Here is a 6,579-nt window from a genome sequence, read left to right as displayed (position 1 = left end):
TTTTGTAACAATTAATATATTCATTTGCGATTACTAATTGACTTTTGAATTTAATAATTTTTAAAATATCGCCAATAGTATTGTGGCGTGGTCTTGTTTATATAATATGTACTAACAAAATTTAAATCTTTTGTCTAAAAGCTCTACACGTACAAATATGTTCTTATATAAATACGAAATGAGGTAAATACAAACTTTGTAGCGTGTAACCTTAATTCCCCTTAGTTAGGTATAAAATGAGTCAGTTAGGGAAAATACTAAAAACGTGAACTGAATTATGAACATTGTCTTAAATTCACCAGAACAGTTATTATGGGCGAGCAAACATTATAGGGCCTTAACATTACCCTCGCACTAATTTATTAAGGCTTGCGTACAGAACACTGTTAATTGGGATTTTCTAAACTGGTAATTATTGAAATCTCATGAGGATTATTCTTTACATTTTTACTCTACGTAAACGTTAAATTGACTCTGACGCCTATGAAAATATGTAATTAATTCTAAAAAAGATTAAAACCTAACATAATGTCAGACATAACTGCGGTGTTACTTCTAAAGACGAAGATTTTTCAAACGCGACCACTTACCTGATGGGAAGTGGTGGCTACCACCCATGAACATCTACAACTCACTTCGAATAGAACAAGGTGTCCACCTGAAACTAACCACACTGCGTTGCCACTACTGTACCTTTACCATGAGTTTTCAAAACATCCCACAATTTTACGTTACGTTTACTCAATCCATTATTATGTTCCGTTTGCTTCAGTAGACTGAGTAAACGTAACAATAAGTAAGTGAGTGAAGTCTTTTTGTCTGCCTCACATGTTCGCAAAAAAGAGAGACAAAACATAAAGCGCCATTTTGTCAATTTAGACATTTAATTTTACGTTACCGACACTATAGTTGGGATACAATCCGCCAGGGGCGCTGATTGGAATTTGTATGGGCCAATACGTAAACAAATACCAAAACAGTCATATTTGTCGAAACGTAAAAACTCATGGTAAGGGTACTGAGATTAAGACGATGGTCTCATATGTAAGTCAATTGGTATCTTTTTCTCACGTCTTTCAAATCGGAGTACAGCAGTGCGACATTGCTGATATGAACCAAAAATAGGATAGATAGATAGAAGTGGGACGTCATACCCTCCGGGACTCTCGTATGCTAAGGCAATGTTAACATGAGGGCGGTGGGCATGGATTTTCGGGCCTCGAGGATCCCCTCTTTGCCCGGGCCGGTTCTCGGTTAGTAAATACCCCCCGGATTTCTGATAAATAAATAGGAGTGGCGGCCACTGCAGGCCTTCTATGTATATATCGAAAAGTTCTACAACCTACAAAATAACTATTGCATTACTTAAAGAAAAAAAAATCACACACACGTAAGTCCAAAAAAGTAAGGAGATTTAACCAACTATGCGGCAAGCCTTACCTTAATCTCCGGAGATGTAAGCCAAAGGCCTCTTCGCCTTCATTAGTTGTAGCGTTTATTCCGAACATAATCCCGTTCTTTCGTACGAACATTGCACTTGTGTCATAATGATTTATAATTCATTACGTGTACCGTTAGCCTGTGTCGTACCTTATTCATTTACGGCCAACTCACGCTGACCCGTGATGCGTATATATAGTTAGTTAGCTGTAAAAGAAATTCTTAGTGCTACAGGAGATAAGAAGGCTCTACGAATACTGGTTCTGTGGGATGACGTGTGTTATTTTGACGGTTCCGAATGGCGGAGCGACGCAAATCGTTTTTCGTGCCGAATTCTACAACAATGGCGGTCAAATGGCGATAAAGTTGTGTCGCGTTCAGTTTATGAAACATTTTTTGTTACAAATTCGCCCGGTATTTTGTTTCGGCGGCGATTTGCTCTTATTGTCCCTATTGTTCCCGGTTCGGATTACTATTCGGTTAAAACCATAACATAATTAATACGACATAATATGGAATAATTTGAATTCATGTGTATGAATGGACAACATCACTGTGGTATCTGCCAATTTATCATTATTAATTAACTTTTTTTAATCACGGTTTTATAAAATAGTACACGGTCAAAGTATTTTTACGCCACGTTTGATAATTGCAGTGTAGGTATACGTAAGTGCTTTATTATTAAGAAAGACATTTTTTAAATTCCAACTATGATTTCAAACACTACATATAAAACTGTACTTAAAGCAAGTTTTTATTATTAACTACTACATTACATTTCACCTGCGTTTTTGTTCTCATGGACTTTATTTTTATCCACTAAAACCCAGGTCCTCAGCGCTGAGTTGAAGACGCCTAGATCGCCAACTGAACACAATCAGAGCCCTTTTGAGTGTGGTGTTCCTATCGGGCTCTCTTTTGGTGAGAATGTAAGTTCATCTCAACTTCGAATGCTTACGATAGTATGCGGCCACACGTACCGGCGTCCTTCCCAGGGTCAGTGATTAGGCGATTCCAGCTCTACTCTTTCTTCCCGCATCATCGGACTTCCTTGCGACTCTCAGAGGATACCTTAGTTCCATTCTGGTCCGTGACTAAAGTGACATGATTTGAATTTTGATCCCGTAGTAGTATTGGAAGAAATATTGTAACTGACAATTTGTAAAGACCCCGCTAGCGTATATACATATTTCATTTCATAAGTTATTGAAGCACTGAAATCCTTGTTGCTATAATAAAGAGCTGTACACATAATAATATATTAAATATAACCACATATTTTCCCATCAGTGTATATTATTAAATAATAGGTTTAAATTAAATAATGTTATGACAGAGCTAAAAATAAAAAGCACTTTACAGAACATTGGACGATGACGTCAGGCGATCACAACAGTCATTTCTCAGAATGACTTGTTAACTACAAATCATTGGTGTAAACCGCGCCAATAATTAGTGTATAGTAATATTCCGAACTTACGCGATACGTGGGATTGAGCGATAACCGCGTAAGTAAAATTCGCGTAAGTCGGGGTATGATTTCGCATATGAATAACATTATTTGGTTTGATTTAGAGTGTAACGCGCAACAAATGGAGGCAATAATGTGAGGACAGTAATATCGATAATCGACAGTTGCGTGATGCTCAAACAGAAACCGAATCGAAGAGACTTAAAAATCGTGAAGTAAAAAATGTAACTTAGTGCGTAAAGAAGAATGCAAATCTTCATAATTATTTCTTTAATTGTTCATATTTTTCACAATAATATTATATGTTTACATTTTTAAAATTAAAATAATTTATCAACGATGGTCGCCAACATTTCCATATCTTTTCTTTAGTGGCTCGGTTCGTACACGGCGTGTGTACACAGCGGTGTACATTGACCGACCAAAAAAGGGCAACATGTAGGGCTGTCAGACAATAAAAAATGTAGTAGATATTAATAAAAAATACATATTACGACTTATTTTCACGATAATATCTAATTTTAGGTACATTTTTACTGTTGTCCCTGCAGTCTTGGGACAAGGATCCCTTACTTATCGTATCCCCTACGGTATCCTCTGCCTATCGTAGGAGTCGACAAAAGGCGGCTTCCAGGGTACGTGCGGCTAGAGTGGGAGCTTACTTATTTCTAAATACATTTATGTGTAAGCGACTTTGCAAGTATCGAGAGACATGACTATCTTGCGCGGCCATTTCTTTGTTTTAGATACGAGTATGTAAAATATTGTCTATATTATAATTCTGGAAAAGTTTAAGAAACTTCTTTCTTGTATTGCCTACTCATACGCGGAGTGTGTGGGGTAATGCTGTACTCTCATTTTTATTATTCTCACAACATTTTCTTGAACTCTGTAATATTTATATTGAACTCTGTAAACTAATCGTGCGTGACAGCCCTAGCATCACGCACCTCAATCAGAGCCTACAAGACAAATTACTCCCGTTTACCGAAACAATCCCGTTGGTTCAGTTGTGAAATGGTAAGTGGAAATGTTAGCTTAATTTCAATTCACGGGCCTCTTATTGGAACGTTCAACAAAGCAATCGTTATCATTTTAATAAATTTAATTCGTGAACTGCTTGCGGTTACGAAGTAATTATGTGTTTTGTTTAGTCTGAATAATTGTAATAATACATAGTCAAAAAACGGACTGTAATTTCAGTTCATTTACTATAGAAATTTTAGTACAAGTTACTTAAATATAGAGTTAATTGAGAATGCGTCGAACAGTTTTATTTTTCTTTTATTAACATTATGCAGGATTTTGGGTGTGGTAAGGGAGATATCCTTCCCGAGACCTTCGGGCTTAATCCTCAAGGGTAGCAGCGCATACGTAGCCGACCTCAGGTAGGAATCTAATCTCATCTAGGGTTGATTATATACGTCTATGGGCAGTGACCACTTACCATCAGGTAGACTGCATGCTCGTCGAATCCTCCTACGTGTTTGTGACACAAGGAATCCCAGTGTGGGGCTATGAGTGTAGAAAGTTTTAAGTATTGCCCATAGATTAGTAAAGATTACTCACTCCTAACAAGAAAATGTACCCAGTTTTGAGAATTGAAATAGTTGCGTAAAAAAGTTAAAATGTCCCTAAAATATTTGAAATAATTATTTATTTATTATGTAAATTACGCAGTATTAGTTATTTATTCGTAAATTTTCTCTAAAAATGTTTTTATGTCTCAAGAATTCAAAAAAATAACGTACTAATAAGCCGTTTGTTTGGCTTCATTCAATTTCAAGGCGGCGAAGTATCTTTACTAATCTACGGTATTACCACCTAATACGAACCAGGTTATAAACATGGAGCAGTCCTCAAAGGTCGAAAGGAGCAGGTACTTTGTTCTGATGACATTTTGATGATTAACAGTTCTTTCGAGGAACAGTCCAGTGAATTATGCACCATATTTTATGTTGATCACATCACATTAACGTGATACTGTATGTGCCAATTAACTTTTTAAGACGTTTAAAAATATTTCAGCATTAAGCGAGGGATTTATCACCCAATGAATAATTAAATGTACCCGTTTTTGTAAAGATAATGATGATATAGGTACTTATTATTTTTGCCCAGAACGGCCTCTAATCCAGGACGAAGTATGAATTTTAATTGATAATTTATCTTTACTTTATTTTGTGATAAAGTATTTTGGATCCTTATTATAAAGAGGATCCGTAAAAGTATAGAGTAAATTAGTAATGTGATGAAATAATTTGGATTTATTTTAAACGAATAACGTGTTGAACTTATATCTTAATACTTAGGTATATGTAAGTTTTCTTAAAGAATTTGGTTTTAATTTTCAAAAAATGTAATAATAACATAGAATTGGTTTATTCGTTCCAGAGACTATCGTACAAACAAACAGTTTTAAATTCTTTTTCATCCTTACTTCCTTGCTAATATTATAAATCCGAAAGTAACTCTGTCTGTCTGTCTGTCTGTCTGTCTGTCTGTCTGTCTGTCTGTCTGGTTGTCTCCTCTTCAAGCCTAAACCACTGAACCGATTTTAATGAAATTTTGTACAAAGATAGTCTGAGACCCGAGAAAGGACATAGAATAGTTTTTAACCCCGGAAATCCCACGGGAACTAGGGATGGTGATCTAAGATCGGATAATCGATCTTTTGGAGCCAAAACATCGATTATTTTAATCGATATTAGTAAGGATTGAATCGTAAACTATGCATTTGATCAAATGATGATCTTTAGCAAAGTTGAAGGTACGAATTTACAGTTTTATGTATGTGAGTATGTTATATTATTTTCTTTTAAACGCGGGCGAAGCCGCGGGCAAAAACTAGTACATAATAAAGTATATATAAAAATAACATCGAGTGCAAAATATTTTTTCAAATTTAAATTTTGGTTAAAAGCTCTGACCGAAACAGCGTTGCAGTTTCCTCAGGCGGGGCTTAAAAAAGGCTGAAGGTTTTTAAGACTATTGTGGCATTCCTTACCTTATTCGGCGCGGACGTGGCTTTCCAATAACGAGTCGCGGTGCACGAGTATACCTCTGTAGGCTTATTAACTATAAGTACGTATAAATAAATAAAATAACCCGTCGGTCTGTGGTTTCATTTCTTTTTTTCCAACTTGAGTTTATTTTGACTGAAAATATTGCTTATAATTGTTTTTGAAAATTTTTGAAATTTTTGAAAACATGAAAGATTTCGAAATTATAAAAATCATTCGCAGGAGTGGACAGAAATGAAGTCGGTTTTAATAAAAAAAAATTTTTAATAAGAAGAAGCAAATGGAATCTGATGAAGAATCTGACTGTCGACTATTAGGTACATAAAACAGAGGTTCTAGGTAGAACGCATTTGTGATCGACTACAGGTGTAGTCGATCACAAATGCGTTGCCACTTCTTACGACTAAGATTGTAGCTTCTTTTATGTAAGTCAACCGGAAATCACACCACCTCCAAAACGCAAGAGCTGCTTTACTCTAGAAACCGGTGAAATATATGTAGGTACTGTTTAAATAATTAAAAAATGCCACGCGAAGTCGTAAGCATTACTAGTATAGTACAAAGTATACTATATTCAGGTCCCTAGCAACGCGGAGGAGAAATGCGACCGCGCCCGCCACAGATAAGCGCTGAATTTGCATG

The sequence above is a fragment of the Epargyreus clarus genome, unplaced genomic scaffold (assembly GCF_041222505.1).
Source record: "Epargyreus clarus isolate Ecla_fem2 unplaced genomic scaffold, WU_Ecla_fem_2.2 ptg000003l, whole genome shotgun sequence".
In the NCBI taxonomy this organism is placed as follows: Eukaryota; Metazoa; Arthropoda; class Insecta; order Lepidoptera; family Hesperiidae; genus Epargyreus; species Epargyreus clarus.
The sequence above is the reverse complement of the archived record's forward strand: the minus strand, read 5'-3'. Positions refer to the sequence as shown.